The following is a 16,864-nucleotide window of genomic DNA, read 5'->3' as shown; positions in this document are numbered from 1 at the left end:
GCAACCAAAACTAACACATCGAGATCAAAGAGGATTTATCAACACAAGAAAATTCCATAATCTGATACTTAATGGTAAATTTATTAAGTCATTGTCTGCTGTATGCACAGTTCATGCAGAAAAAGCTCGATAGAACTGAATGGAGCTACCTTTTTAATATACTGGAGTAGTATGGTTATCATCCTAATTTTATTAAATTGATTCAAATTTTATATAGAAGGCCATGACAATGGCACTGACAATGATTAATAACTGCTCATCAAGTTCTTTTCATTTTAATTGGGGTATTAAATAGGGGTGTCCCCTCTCACCTTTGCTTTTCAGTTTAGCCACAGAGCCCTTATTTTGAAAGATTATAGAGCATCGGGACAGGTTTAGGGTATAGAGGTATATCAGAAAAATGACAACATTTGATTTTATGTGTATGACGTAATATCACATCTTCCAGATATAAATAAGTCCTTTTTTAGAGGCAATTGAGATATTAAAAGTTTTGGCAAACTATCTGGATATAAGGTAAATTTGGGATAAGTCAGAATTTCTTCCTCTTAATTTTTCACATTTCAATAGTAGGTTTTGAATATTCAGTGCAACTGAAAATGAGATATGCTACCTCCGGTTGTGAATAAAATCTAATCTTCTGGGAATCTGGATGGTGCAAAGAACAGGTGAATCCTAGTAGAAAAAACCTAGAGGCAGGCAAGAAGAGTGCCAAAAATTCACATTTCAGTGAGACCCACAGACGTGGTCTGGCTTGGTCTGACAGAGATTGAGCTGTTTAGTCCAAATCATACTTGAATCCAGTAGATTTAAAAGCAACATTTTAAGATTGCAGTCTTCCAACAATCCACAAAGAACTAGGGCAATATTGCCAGCAGAATGGGTAAGGGTTATGAACTCCCACTGGATGGATCTGGTAGAGATGTATCCAAAAAACAATTATTGCTATCAAAGTTGTTTCCACCAAGTACAAATTTATGTTAATTCGTTGACACTTATGCAAAGAGTAAAATTAAATGAGCACATTTTCTTTTTTCTTGCCACCTAATCCCCTTCACCTATAGCTGTGCTCAGGATGATCAGTACAGTTTTGTGACATTCAGTTTTGAATTTTGAAAAAAGTTTAGTCGAAAACAAAATTGTAAACATTACTTGCCATTCATCAAAATGATGTTATAGGTGGGACTTTAGAAAGGCACTGTAAAAGAGTATTGTTATGTGTCAAGAGTATAAAAATGTTTAACTTCACCTCACAGCACTCATTCTTTAAGGGAAGACAATGAGTTTTCTCTGTAGCATTTCCTCAACTTCTCTTTTTAAGAACATGCAGTTACAAATGAGAGGTGGTCCATGTAGATTGGTAGTTTGTAGATAACTGATCATCCAGTCATGTCTTGAAAGTAACCATGTTATTCTTATTGTATTTGTGCCTATCTAGTATTCACAGAACTGAGTTATTTTTTCAGGATCTAAAGAAAGCAGATCACTAATACTCACAATATCTGTGCCTAATAATAATTAATAATTAATTGCTTACACTTATATAGCACTTTTTTGGACACTCCACTCAAAGTGCTTTACAGGTAATGGGGACTCCCCTACACCACCACCAGTGTGTACCCCCACCTGGATGATGCGATGGCAGCCATAGTGCGCCAGAACGCTCCCCACACATCAGCTCTCAGTGTGGAGGAGAGCAGAGTAATGAAGCCCATTCACAGATGAGGATTATTATGAGGCGATGATTGGTAAGGGCCAATGGGAAATTTGTCCAGGACGCCGGCGTTACACCCCTACTCTTTTTGAGAAACATCCTGGGATTTTTAATGACCACAGAGAGTCAGGACCTCGGTTTTACGCCTCATCCGAAGGACAGTGCCTGTGTCCCCATCACTATACTGGGGCATGAGGACCCACATAGACTGCAGGGTGGGCGCCCCCTGCTGGCCCCACTAACACCTCTTCCAGCAGCAACCTTAGTTTTTCCCAGGAGTCTCCCATCCAGGTACTGACCAGGCTCACACCTGCTGAGCTTCAGTGGGGCTGCCAGCTGGGAGTTGCAGAGTGATATGGCTGCTGGCCACTAGAATAGAACTATTCTTCAAATGCCTAATTCTTCTTGTCTAATAGCGCCACTTGCCTCATTCACATATTTTGTTATGATTTCTGTTTTACCTCCCGCATATATATGGCAGTACATCTTCAAATACATCATACAAGTCTAGCGCTCAACTAATACAGGCTGCAAAGGCCCAGAAGTCTAATTTTCTCACACTCACAAGTACTGTGTTATGGAAAAATGGGGATGTTTATAGCCTGGTACCACAGAAAAGAACTAGGAATGATGCGTTAGCTTAATTTTACATTTTTAATGCAATTAGTTAACTTAGGATCATTTGAAATATTAATTGAATGGTACTGTTTTTGCACAAAGAAATAGTATATACTGTATATAGTACTATATTTGAAGAATAGTACTGGATAATACAGAGTCAACAGGACTATGTCAAAACCAATTATGAAATAAGGCACAATGTGCAGTTAAAGAAAACAGGATGCTTTTCATTACACAAAGGGTTGTGGGTGTCTGGAACAAGTCTGGAAGCAGCCACTTTACTTAAGGTCCCTGGAGCCATTTAGCTGGATGAACAGACCAATGAACTAATAACTATCAAAGGGCTGAACTCCATTCCTTTGCAGTTGTTCTTATGTCATTCACCGTCCTACACATTCTCCTCGCTGTGGCTTCAGCTCTGAGTGCTTAGTCACAAGCCTCCTCAGAGCCCTCGGGGCACCCTGGCTCCCCCAGTTTCCTGTGTTATAAGCAAGGCATAACGGAGCAGCTGGCACTCGGAGGGCATTACTAAGTTTTAGCATCTGGAAAAGAGTTTTGGGTTTCCGAAGGTCATGGTTTTAAAGGTCATTTAGACCTCCAAACCTGTAACCTGCAACCTGACACACGACACACTGCTGCAGCTGAGGCCTCGCTTTAAAATAGGTGAAGGAGATACATGGAGGGATACACAGAGAGTCAATCGTTTAACATCGCAGATTTTAAATCGCAGTTTCCTGTTAACATCAGTCTTTCGGCTGTGGACGTTAGAGGGGATAGGTTGGGCACAGACAGTGAGGCTGGACAGCTGTAGGGAGAAGCTGGTTGTCTTTCCCAAGGGATGTGTCGAGCCTCCTCCCTGGAATACTCTCTGAGGAGTGGGTTTGCTCCATGTTCTGAAAGGCAAGACCGGGACAGTCTCCCCATCGAGTTCACCCCAAAAGTTAGGAGTTCCAGTCTTTCTCTGTGGCTGGAATACAAGTGTAGCTCTCAAATGCAACCTGTGTCAGAGTCCACTAAGCTGGGTAGCCCGCCAGCAATCTACAAACACTGATAAAGTAGCAGCTGACCTGGCTGCTGCTGAGTCAGGGTCAAAAGAACCAAGAACCAAGTCTTTAACCATGGTGTTGATTCAAAGGGCTCCTTCTGAGACTGCCTGATGGAACTCTCAAACCACTGAACTTCAAATAACCAAAACTGCATTTCTGTTGAAATGCTTCATCACATCTGTGGCCTTTCTTAAGCTGTTAACAAAGCTCAAGAACAGGGAAATTCAGGAGGACTCAGGGCCCAGAACTGAGAACTTCCTCTTCTGGAAAGAGTATTTGTTAACTACAGATCAGTTCACAATGACCGTGGCAACCCGGCATCCTTAAAAGGTCGCCTATTCAACTACAACACCATCCAGGCATCCAAACTAAGCCTTGCTTAGTTTATGGTACTCAACTAGGTCAGAACTCAGTGTGGTCTAGTCTGCTGTTAGCCTCCACTTTGAAACAAACAGACAACTCCCTAAGTGCGTGTAGTCTTTATTTAGCAGAAAAATTGATTGTAATTCCGTTAAACCCTGAGTGATACTGCTCCAGCACTCATTTGCTAATGATAAAAGACTTAATTACATACTGTAACTTCATTCCATTTTAATGGATTGAGATGACGCCAAAGGGAGCTCTCAACTCAAAGCTTGGTAAAAGTTGCTTTTATGCAATGGCAGTAGGGTTTCTAATTAACTCCACATGGTCTTTTTTCATCAAAGGTGATCCATCCACTTTAACCTCATGTGTGGGGAACAGTCTACATTGCTAAGACTATAACCAGGATGAGAGAGTTTTCTAAAAGGCACTTTGGATTTGGAGCTACAAAGGCTGTTGTTCACAGTTTCTGTTTTGTTTCTCACACATCTATACTGACAAAAGGCATTAGTGAAAGTGTTTGAGAACACAATTTTTTAAAAATATTTTCCTTAAAGGTGTGGTTACAACTAATCCTCTAAAAATACACATGGTATTTTGTGACCTTTCGGTTGCTGTTTAATTACATAAAAGATGACCATTACAATACTTTCCCTTACATCTTCAAAATTCCAGTTTGTGCAGTTTGTACTGTCTTAACTACAAACTTCATCAGTCATTACTGTAATGCTACAGTGAAACAATCTAAAAGATTTTCTCAGGACATTGAAAACACATTTTTTTAAACAACAAATGTATTAAAGATCCATACCGACAAGAGGTCAGTTGTCAACAACAAAAACAAACAAACAGATAAACTGAAACATTGCTACAGTACATGCCATGAACCATTTTCTAAAGAAATGGCGCCACAAGACCCCAGAAATTCATCGGATATTTGCTGCGTCAAAAAGCAGCACTGCGGTATTGAGGAGCATTTCAGCAGTATTTGTTAATTACAGTGACTATAATCTCCTGCATTTGAATTTTCGGTTTTGACTATCAGTTTATTGCAGACCAATTGCTGAGTTCGGATTTGTTATCAGCTGGGTAGCAGAGTCCCATAGCTCCAGTCTGTCAATGCAAGAATTTCCTTAGCTGTTTTTATAATCCCACTTGTAATGTGTACATTGAGATAAGCCTGCAGAAAGGCCTCCCTTAGCAACAGTGTGCAGAAGCCTTCTCTAGCAACCAGCAGGGCAGTGGCCTTACTTATCAACCAGTCAGGGCTATAATATCAACAATCCTTCACTGGAAAATAATAGATGCTCATAAATAGAACAGTTCACTTCCTGAATCAAGTCTGAATTATTTTCATAGAACAGCAGTGATTATGGCAAAATACTAAATCTACTGAAGGATTACTTGTAAAACGACACAATACAAAAAAATCATCTCTGCATCTTCAATGTGCTGAAACTGAAAAAAACGTCTTAAAGGTAATTGTGTAACAGGAATTCAGTTATCTTGTTTGAGAGCTGTTGAACTGAGAATAGTTTCCTAGTTTAACCTGTTAATTAATTTATGGATCTCACAGCTGCTTTTTCTCATATGGGATGAATCTGATTTCAGACCAAATATTTAAAAGGACTGCTCATAATTTACTTTGTGTACTGATGTACAGTGCTTACAGTTGCAAGAAAAGGTTTGTGAACCCTTTGGAATTTCTTGTGCTCAGGGCATGGTTCACATGAACAGCTCTCTCTTGAGAAGACCAGATGCTGTCAGTAACCAATCTTTGTGTGCCTTTTTTATAGGGAAGGGCACCTCCAATCCACACCTCCAATCTCATCTCACTGATTGGAAGACCTGACTCCAGTTAGCTTTGGGAGAAGTCATCAGCCTAGAAGTTCTCATACTTTTTCCAACTTAGACTGTGAATGTTTAAATGATGTGTTTAGTACTGACAAGAAGTACAATGCTTTGTGTTATTAGTTTAAGCACATTGTGTTTGTGTATTATAGTGACTTAGTTGAAGATCAGACCACATTTGTATGAGTAATTAATGCAGAAATCCAGGTAATTCCAAAGGGTTCACAAACTTTTTCTTGCAACTGTATGTTAAGTGACATTTATTATGCTCAAACCTGTACAAGACTGTAATACACTCCACTGGCCACTTTATTAGGTACACCTATCTTTTCCTGGGTAGGACCCCCTTTTGCCTCCAGAACAGTCTGAATTCTTCGCAGCACGGATTCAACAAGGTGCTGGAAACATTCCTTAGGGATTTTGGTCCATGCCGACTCGATAGCAGTTCCTGCAGATTTTTGGCCACACATTCATGCTGCGTGCTTTTTATATTGAGTTGTAGCCACATGATTCGCTGTTTGTAGCTAGTTGCGTTAATAAAGTGGCCACTGAGTATATCTCCCACTACTTCACATGAAAGGAAAGCTTTTATAAGCAGTGCTTCTCTTACTTCCCTCAGCCATGGAGACACAGACCCTTCTGTTTCTGTCCCTTCACAGCTCAAAATGCAAGAAAGATATCGAAGGCCAAAATCATGCATAGGCTCCCCCAGCTGTTACACAATGGATGAATCTGTTTCTTAATCCTAACAGTTCACCGATACTGCTTTTCATACTATCCCTCGGAATGTGTGCGTCAGACTGTCAGTTTCCCCTTTACCTTGAACTCCTGAGGGAAGCTCCAGAGCCGAAAACCTTGCGTATTCGACTCTCTTTTTTCTGTGTGGAAGGACCCTTTACTTTCTGCTTGCACGTCAAAGGCAACTGAAAGACAGAAGCCAAAATTAAACCAATGAGGCGGAAGAGCAAGACATGCTGCACTTAAGAGCCAAAATAAAAGAATCGCATGAAAAAACATGAAAGTGGACACACACGTGAAGTGTTACGAACATTTAAATACAGGCCTTAGGCACTCACACTCACTGATCCCACAGATAAACCAAGCATCCCACAGATAAGCAGACAGCAGCCAGTGATCTCCTTGCTCCTTATTATGCAAATCAGAAACTGTTTGAACAGAGGAGACAGAAACAATCTGGCAGTCAGCTTTCTGGATGGGACTTTTTCTTCTCTCTCCTAGATAACACATCTTGAAAAATTGGTTCCGGTAAGACACAATGCTTATAAGCAAGAATAACATCTGGGGCACATCAGAAAGCAGAGATAAGCTGTTTTTTTCACTGCCTCTCTGAGCGCAAAGAGGATGGATGAGCTGGCTAATGGAGAGATTAATACTGGGTCTGTGTTAGTGGGGTTAGGGCATAAAACTGAGGCAATCCGAGCAATTTGAAAATGAGCTTCGTCTTCAAAAGAAGGCAAATTCAAGAGGTTCAGATGACAATTGCAAGCAGATGGAAGAGGGGCAGCATACGTATGTGCCACTGATCTCTAGGGATTCTTCCCAAATAGGAAAAAAAAGAGAAAACAGATTGGGCTATTAGTTCACAGCTGATTATGTCATTACCCTGGCTGGGTTCTGGCCAAAACCAGCCACGCTGCCAAGCCCTGCTGACAAACTCAACCGCAGTCAAACCGAGAGGGAATTAGCAACTGCAGACTCATGTGATGCCACACACTTAAAAACTTTTAGATTCGTCCTATTGCATTACGTTGCAATAGCAAAATAATAGACAATGTCCTTAAGAGAGGGTTGGGCCAGCGGTGGTTACAGTCATAATGCTTGGCAACACCACTTTCACTAGATGTCCTTGGAGATTTGGGACCACTTACTAGCCTTTCCAAAACACGTCAAATCTAATGACGGTCTCTTTAGCAACCCACTGAAGCTCAGCAGGTGTGAGCCTGGTCAGTACCTGGATGGGAGACTCCTGGGAAAAACTGAGGTTGCTGCTGGAAGAGGTGTTAGTGGGGCCAGCAGGGGGTGCTCACCCTGCGGTCCATGTGGGTCCTAATGCCCCAGTATAGTGACGGGGACGCTATACTGTAAACAGGCACCGTCCTTCGGATGTTTCTCAAAAAGAGTAGGGGTGTAACCTCGGCTTCCTGGGCAAATTTCCCATCGGCCCTTACCAATCATGGCCTCCTAATAATCCCCATCTATGTATTGGCTTCATCACTCTGCTCTCCTCCCCCACTGATAGCTGATGTGTGGTGAGCATTCTGGTGCACTATGGCTGCCGTCGCATCATCCAGGTGGGGATACACACTGGTGGTGGTGATGGAGGGGATCCCCATTACCTGTAAAGCGCTTTGAGTGGAGTGTCCAGAAAAAGTGTAAGCAATTATTAATTATTATTATTATTTTGTTAAGTTAATTTTTGCATGCTGAATAATGCTCCGAGTCAATGCATTAGCCAAGTCTGCTGTAACCTTAAGTGTTGCACCAGAGGCGTGGGCTGCAGCAAACTTGTGGTCCATCAGTCATCTTTCCCAAAACACAGCATGCTTTCCAGTCTTTACTTTTTTAAATCATGGAGCATACAACACATTAGGTCATTCCTTCTGCTCCAGACAGAATATGTCACTCCAATGAAACCCAGCATTCGACAGGGCAGCCTAGTGCAAATGACCATTATCATTGCCATTGTCTTTGGCATCAGTATGATAATGATGGTGATGGGAGATTTGACATTGTGGGTCTATGAGCAAACTGAAAATGACTTTTAGAATAGATAATAAAATGGTAGGATCTTAAATATGTCAAGCAAGTTGACGTCTGTAATCTTAAAGTTTCTTACAAATCTCTCTAGTACTGTAAACCTTAATTACACACAACTGTAGTGAGACTCCTCACTCCTCTTCACTGTTTTCATCCACTTCACCTGTCCCAGCTGTGGCTCATTCTATAACCATCTCTACCCCCTAGCGTCCCTGACCACAACTCCATGTCTGAAACACACTGAAGTTGTACTGACTGTCCCAACCCACTGTCTACCCATTCATATGCAGTTTTGACTAGCTGTTTCCTCTGCCTGCTTCCTCAGACTGGTCTGTTCCTCAGTCCTGGGTCTTGTTGCTATGCAAAGGGCTCTACACACTAAACATCAGATGCATGAAGAAAAGCCATGCTGCAATTTATGGATTTTCCATATGGAATCAGAGAAAACTTGTTAACAAAAAGACCACAAGAAACAACCTGAAATGGCTGTTGTGACACCATGATGAGATAAGCAATGTTGCAGCATTGTTCTGAACAGATGGTGGTGGGTGACTTTGGGTTAGCCTGCACACTAAAATTTTACCCTTGGATTGGAAGAGCTTTAAATGCAACCAACAGCACCTCCAGCAAATTGAGGCATTCACCAGTTAAGAGAAACACAACTACAAAGCCACATATCCTGAAAAGGCAGTATTGAAGATTGGGTTTTAAAAGTAGCTATTTAAGTGCCATATCTCCAATGTGATCTTTGGATATCTGAAGCTGTTATACTTACCTAACTCCCAGCCATCTGTGTGTGCCTCTTCCTTCTGCTGGTTAAGAATGTAACTGTTCTTAACAATTAAAGGGCTAAAAACTAGTCCAAGACATCCCGGAATTATTGATTACTAGTTCGGAATCATGTATCACCTGCATCATAGAATAGATGTTTCCTATTTCTATACACACACACAGGATGAACTGGAGTACACATTCTCCCAAAATAATCAGGAAACCCGAACTGCAGGTGCTCTATGGAAAGAGAGAACTTTTACCATTCATCTCAATACAGTGTCAGGCTCAACTAGTAAAAATACAAAAATATAGACAGCAACTCTGGCCACAGTCCTCTGTAATGAGCCTGAGGCAGGAACACGCAGGTTGGGCAATAGCCTCACCACTGCAGGGACTGCACAGCTTCTCTGGGTGAGACGCTCCAGGTCATCGTCACTTCGTCCACTGGGTCAATACCACTGTGGCCGCGGAGTACTAATTATGGTCCTCACGTAATTGGAAGACATAATTGGAAGGGTACGAAACAGCTTTTTGTTTCTTATCTAAGAATCACTTGTGTTGCTCAAGAAAAAGTCTCTTTCCCGTGAGAAAGATGTCGGGGATAAAAAAAACAAAACAGTATACTGTAGTTTTACATGTTACATTTGCCATATCACCCTGCAGCTCTCAGCTGGCAGCCCCACTGAAGCTCAGCAGGGTTGAGCCTGACCAGTACCTGGATGGGAGACCTACTGGGAAGCTACAATTGCTGCTGGAAGAGGTGTTAGTGGGACCAGGGGGGGGCGCTCACCCTGCGGTCTGTGTGGGTCCTAATGCCCCAGTATAGTGGCGGGGACATTATAGTCTGGGCGCCGTCTTCCGGATCTGACGTTAAACCAAGGTCCTGACTCTCAGTGGTCATTAAAGATCTTGTAATGTCCGGAGAGAAAAAGGTGGAACACTGGGCAAAGACAGGTAAGGAGAAAACAGGGAGTACTTATCCAAAGCCGTAGTCCTTAACCGGTGCAAGCCGTCAGCCAGAATATCAGAAGAGCAACAGTACAAGGACGCAATCCGAAGTCATAGTTCTAATATAGATCAGGACGTTTAGCCAGTAGGTTAGCAGGGGAATCGCACAGAGACGCAGGGAAGACACGAGAGAGAGAGCTCTGCTCATTTACCCAATGCTAAGTGCTGTGATGAGGGTTAAGAGTCCCTCAGTATTCTGGGGTTCCAGGGGTGTGGTAGTGATCGGGGAGTGTGATTGGGTCATTAGTCCAGACAGCACCGTTTGCGGTAATTAGCAGGTGCTTGATTATAATTGTTGGGAACTTTGTCAGACTACCGGCGACTTTATTGTGATTAGACTGAGCTGTGACATTTCTCGATAAGAGTAGGGAGTTATCTTGGTGTCTGGGCCAAATTTCTCCTCTCGGCCTTTACCGTGGCCTCCAAACTGTCCCCATGTGTGACTGGCTTTCACTTGCCCTGTGATGGACTGGCGCTCCCTCCAGGGTGCACCCTGCCTTGTGCTCGCTGCTTGCTGGGTAGGCTCCGGCTTCACGTGACACCGTGTGGTACACAGCGGTGTGGTACACAGCGGTCTGGTACATGACATGACATGACATGTTGCACTTGGTGTTGGGTTTGACAGATTGTCAGGCTTTGCCCATTGCAGTCACAGTCCAATTGTCATCAGGTCTTACAGGAACACCCAAAATGAAATATTAATCAAGGTCTTAACAGCAAAGACAAAGTACCTGCCTAATTAATTGAAGTGCTTTTCGTGAGAGGTTCACACAAAATTCACACAAATCACACAAAAGTGATTTTCCAGAAAAAATACTTCAGCGAAAGACCCCTCCATGTGATTTCTCCTTTAAAAAAATTGAAGGAAAGGCATTTTGAGGCATTTTTTCTTTAAAAAGTGAAAGGAAAAAACATTTCAATTCCAGTTCCTAAGACACCACAGGCAGCCAAGTGGAGATGTAGAGCCAGAGATGACTCCTGTGGCTAGCCATATTCACAATGTTCCACCATGTCATTAACTCACACTGTACTTTAAGCAAACGGCTCTTAAAAAGTGTCTATTGAACAACATTAATAATGCTTCAGCCCACTTATCTGTCAAGCTTTAACTGCGCATCGAGGTGCACTTCTGAATTCCCCATGTGCACCTTCAGCCACCTCTGTGGACTACAGCTTGGCTTCATGGTAGATTCAAATTGAAATCCGCAGGCTCTCCCTCTGTGGGGGAGTGAATTTAATACAAAAACGGTCTGACAAGTGCAGGCCTGAACGGTCAGAGCTTGTTCGACTTTTCATTGATAAAAGCCCTCCCACCCCCAAACGCATGTATTGCATAACAACAGTTCCCAAGGAAAACACCGGTGACACATTCACTTTGAGCGTCCTCTGGGAGGACACAGACTGCGGAGGCTGTGTGCAGCTGAGCGGAGCATGATGGAGAGCAGGGGCGCTGGATGACCAAGAGAGAGGCTGGATACAGGGCAGGGGACAGAGGAGAGAAAGAAAAATAATTGCAACCGTTTATGAGGGCATTTTGTCCAGAGCAATGGGCTCCCATCGACAACTGCTTGTTTTCAATGGCTGCGAGCCGTTGCATGGAGAATCCCCATCACTGTCCGTGGTTTGTTCTTCTGTCAGGTTCCCCTGGGGGGGATACTGGTATGGAAAGTACCTGCAGGATTTTCACCCAGCTAGACTGGCTTTGTGGGGCTTTGTGAGGCTGTACCCTGTGCGTTTGACCTCCTTGCCTCTAGATGGCGACAACCAAAAGACTCGGGACAAACAAGCCTGAGAATGAGAGCAAGTCTCGGTATTGCCCTGCTCATTTCAAGATGCCGCCCGGGCTAGAGTGCACCAGCATGCACCCCTGACTTAGCTCCGTCGGGCTTAGAAATCAGAAACACATCAGATGTACTCATAGTGCACAAACAGGACTTCCGTGTGTCACCTGAGTTACGCCTGGGCATAAAACTTAACTTAAAACTAACTTTGTCAGCAACCATATCATCCTGCAGCTCACAGCAGGCAGCCCCACTGGAGCTCAGCAGGTGTGAGTCTGGTCAGTACCTGGATGGGAGACTCCTGGGAAAGCAATGGCTGCTGCTGGAAGAGGTGTTAGTGGGGGCCAGCAGGGGGCGCTCACCCTGCAGTCTGTGTTGGTCCTAATGCCCCAGTATAGTGACGGGGACACTAGACTGTAAAAAGGGCGCCATCCTTTGGATGAGTTGTAAAACTGAGGTCCTGACTCTCTGTGGTCATTAAAAAATCCCAGGGTGTTTCTCGAAAAGATTAGTAATTTTTATTATTAAGATGCAACTGATCTCTCTGTTTAAACACTTAAATTCCTACAGCTGCAGCAGACACACGGAGATTAGTGGAAACAAATGGTGACAGTCATCCTTGTAATGAGTTCAGGTTCTGATTGTCAGAAGCTGTTTTTCACCTGTCAGCGAGTGCTTCGGAGCTTGCAAATGAATGCAAAGGCAGAAAATCAGATCTTGGATTTGACAAGCTGTCTGTCTTAAACAGGCATGCACACTCATGAAGGTGCCTTGCATTTGCCAGGTCTAAAAGCATGAGCACTGGAAGCCATTACATGTGAGCTAAATGCACACAAGATATACCAGATGGAAAAAAAAATATTACCTTTATTAATGTCTGACTTGAGGTGTATGTCCAATTTCTTAGACTTGGACATACATCCTGCTCTCACTAGTGCCACAATGCTATACCCGATCACATTCCCCAGGCACTTGTTCTCAGCAGCACATTGCCAGCAGCCATATCACTCTGCAACTCACAGCTGGCAGCCCGCTGAAACTCAGCAGGTGTGAGCCTGGTCAGTACCTGGATGAGAGCCCTCCTGAGAAAAACTAAGGTTGCTGCTGGAAGAGGTGTTAGTGGGGCCAGCAGGGGGCGCTGTGGTCCATGTGGGTCCTAATGCCCCAGTATAGTGACGGGGACACTATACTGTAAAAAGGCGCCGTCCTTCGGATGAGATGTCAAACCGAGGTCCTGACTCTCTGTGGTCATTAAAAATCCCAGGGTGTTGGCCCTTATCAGTCATGGCCTCCTAATAATCCCCCTCTATGAACTGGCTTCATTACTCTGCTCTCCTCCCCACTGAGAGCTGGTGTGTGGGGAGCGTTCTGGCGCACTGTGGCTGCCGTCGCATCATCCAGGTGGGGCTGCACACTGGTGGTGGTGGAGGGGATCCCCATTACCTGTAAAGCGCTTTGAGTGGAGTGTCCAGAAAACCGCTATATAAGTGTAAGGAATTATTATTATTATTATTATTATTATTGCTGCCTCACAGCTGACCATGTGCATAAGTAATAATCAGATTCTCAGCTCTTTGGCTCTCAATTCAATTGATTTTTATATAGCACCTTTCACCACAAGGTTGCCCCAAGGCGCTTAATAATGCAAGTGACCATACATTTTGTAAATACAGAACACAAGACCAGAAGAAAACGGAGGAGAGGAACCAAACACTCCTTAGTAAGGAAAAGAAAAACCTCTGGGAGTCCTAGGTCAACTGGTTGCCCAACCCCTTTGGGCATGCTAACATTATACAATTAAAAAAAGGAATACATGAATAAGGGTATTCATCCATCCATATATCCATCCATCCATCCATCATGTCTTCTGTGTGTCAGTACTCCATGCAGATCTCTGTAGACCAGTAAATTCCTCCTAAACGATAGCTATATCCACGATGTCCCTCTTGGATCCATGGCAGTGATGCAGCATCCAACTCAGATGGTCCCCAGCCTGGGCGCCATCCTTACATGCGGGGAGGAGAATAGGATAGTCTGGTCAGAACAGATGTATCTACCTGGTGGGCCCACACAGAGACACACAATGGAAGGGACAGCAGCACCAGCAGCCGTGGTTGTAGCGAGCTATAATGTAAGCTTTAGTGCTTACATTAGCACTTTCCATCCTCCGGAGTGACTCACATCTCAAACACACCGAGACTGTTGATACTCCCCCTCTGACACAAAAACAGAAAATTGTCGCTGGGCAAACAGAACAGAGAGGCCACACAGCCAGAGTCAAAGCTGCTCTCCATGGAATATCAGAAGTCACGATACAAACACAGACCCAAAACTTCCTTAGAGTTTTAAAGAGGTACTTGACATCTAATGTCCCACATTTCTGTTCTGTTTAAAGCTGTTATCAGCTGTCTTTAAAGGGCTTACAGTCACCCACACACAAACATTAAATACTGTAACTTCAGTACATACAGTACTAGACTTTCTGTCTGAAAACCACTGTTACTTTTGTTTAATTTATCAATGTGCAAATTAATCTGCCTTACGAGCTTCACTGCAAGGATGCCTCACAGCTGTCAGTGTTGTCAGTGACGTTACGGGCGCTGATATCCAGCAGTCACGATTCCCAATTTCTGACAGAAAGCCCCGCAGATAAATATTCATTGCAGATGCGGCAACAGTTGACAAATAAATGCCAGGGTACCGCAATTCCAGACGGACTGTCACACATGTGCTCGTCTCTGTTTCCTTTTCTGTACATCTGAACGGCAGTCAAGAGACACAGCTGTTACCAAACGACAGCTCACACGAAAGGCCTGAACGCAACTCAAACACAGTACCAACCTGACATTTCCATGATCACTGCTGAAAGGAAGGGGGCCTGGGTGAGAGCTGCATCTCCCCAATTTCACTCTGGTGGTCAGTACTGGAGGAAGTCTAGCTTTTGTTAGTGATGCTAATAGAGGGATTTTCAGAGTAAAATGGCTGGAAACGGAGTTTCAATGTTCTCCCTGGGTTTGCAAGGATTTCCTCTGGTTTCCTCCCACAGGCCAAAGACATGCTGGTGGGTTAATCGGTTTCTGGGAAAACTGGCCCTGGTGTGGGTGTCTCTGTCTGTATCTGTCCCGAGACGGACTGGCATCCTGCCCAGGATGTACCCTGATTTGCGCCCATTGCATGGAGAGATACTCCCCTGTGACCCTGAACTGGAAAGAGCAGTTAGATCATGGATGGATGGACAACGTCTTCATTTCCCGTACACTGGTATGCGAGAGGTCATATCGATCGAGCCAACCTGCTTAACAATGCAGAAACCACAGCACTGCAGCAGCTATCTGACCTCCAGCCCTGCCCCGAGGCAGAATGGGCAGGGCTGGAAGGTGTACTAAGTATTGGACACCAGCAGCAGCACGCCCATTAACCAGATGTGGGATTAAAGGGGACGTGTTCAGTAGTTGTTTGGCACTTTCTTCAGTGGTTGTTCAGAACCTTGTCTGGTGCTTCCTGAATTGTTCATGAACACCAATTCTCAACGTAAAAAACAAATTCCAATAAAGATAAAAAGAACAATGCATTTCACTTTACAAATCTTCGCAGAAATATGTATACAGTATATATTACATTGCGATGAGGAGGCACTGAGCCCACTCTGTCTTCGAGGGTGCCGGCCAGTCTGTCTGTCTGTCTGGACAGTGGCCTGGAGACCACCCAGGGGTGCCTCTTCGCTACAACAGCTCGGCTCACAGAAGCAAAGTGACAAGGCTTGACCACAGCCACCTAACTCTTCACCGTTCACGTGAGCGACGCGCGTCACTGAACACACAGAAACTAGAAAGTGGAGAAACAAGAGGAGCCCTTTTAGCCCGAATGGTCTTGAGGAAGTTATTGATTTCAGGAGGTTCTCGGTTTTAAAAAACACACTTCCTCCTAGTTTCTATTTCTGTGCCCTGGTTCCTGTTCCCTTGTTGATTCTGAAGAACTCCGTAAGGTTCATTTTCACAATGCCCTTGAGGGGTCTGAATGTGACAGGCTCCCCGCGTACTTCAAAACTAAACTCTTTCATTTTTTGCAGTCTGTTACACTTCTGTATGACCATGTTCCCTTGTATCCTTGCAGTTCTCCAGTAACTACATCGTCCCAGTTAGAGGTTTCACTTCTCTGTTCTCTGTTTAGTAACCATTTCTCAATCCAAACCCTCACAGTTTCTCGAATGCCTAAAACGTGCAACGTGAGAATTGTCTATTAGGGAACATCACATTCTGAAAATCTAAATGCACCATATCGTATGCCAATGTGCATCCTTGACTGTTTATCCTTTAATGCTAACATGTTGGTCAGGCAAGACCTAACTTTCCTAAATCCAGAATATATCCTAGGATATTACTGTATTTCCATATAGGAGATCCTCTATTTAATTGTTTCCATTACTCTACACGTAATAGAAGTCAAACCTACAGGTTTAGGAGTAGCTGGTCCAGTTTTGTCACCCTTTTTATGGATGGGCACTACATCCGCAGTTCTCCAGTCCCTGGGTACGAGCCCTGTCTTAATGGTCTGCTGGAAGAGTTGTGTTGCTGGCTTCTGAATAACATCTCTCTTTGATCTAGATCTAGAATTGTTCTACAATGCCCACTCTAAATGAAGCCTCACTAGTGCATTTCACAACTTTAACACCCTTGATTTACATCTTTTAAACCAAATATGCTCATTTCACCACCCATGCTTTGGATGGACATCCAATGTTGTTGAATTGTAAATGTATGCACATTTTAAAACGAACGCTTGTAATCACATCTTGGATGTTCAAACAGAACAATTTTAAGGGTCAAAGAGGGTCAAAGGGCTAAAGCATTCTGATTGAGGGGGTATTCACCCACTTTACTTTGGCAAACCTGAATTTGATCCAGAGCACAAATGTGTTAATGAGCCAC

General features: G+C 43.7%; 1 protein-coding gene across 2 annotated transcripts in view; it reads right to left on the bottom strand.

Moving 5' to 3' along the window:
- sv2a (synaptic vesicle glycoprotein 2A) overlaps positions 1-16,864 on the bottom strand; it is an 81,461-nt gene that overhangs the window by 53,599 nt on the left and 10,998 nt on the right. The window contains exon 2 of one of the 2 annotated variants that reach the window (XM_015336673.2): positions 6,415-6,518. The exons of the other annotated variant lie outside the window; for it this stretch is intronic. The gene's annotated coding sequence lies outside the window, so the exon portion shown is untranslated. The remainder of the gene's footprint in view (positions 1-6,414; positions 6,519-16,864) is intronic. 2 annotated transcript variants of the gene reach the window in all.

The sequence above is a fragment of the Lepisosteus oculatus genome, chromosome 27, assembly GCF_040954835.1.
Source record: "Lepisosteus oculatus isolate fLepOcu1 chromosome 27, fLepOcu1.hap2, whole genome shotgun sequence".
NCBI classification, from domain to species: Eukaryota; Metazoa; Chordata; class Actinopteri; order Semionotiformes; family Lepisosteidae; genus Lepisosteus; species Lepisosteus oculatus.
This window is presented reverse-complemented; position numbering and strand designations above follow the sequence as displayed.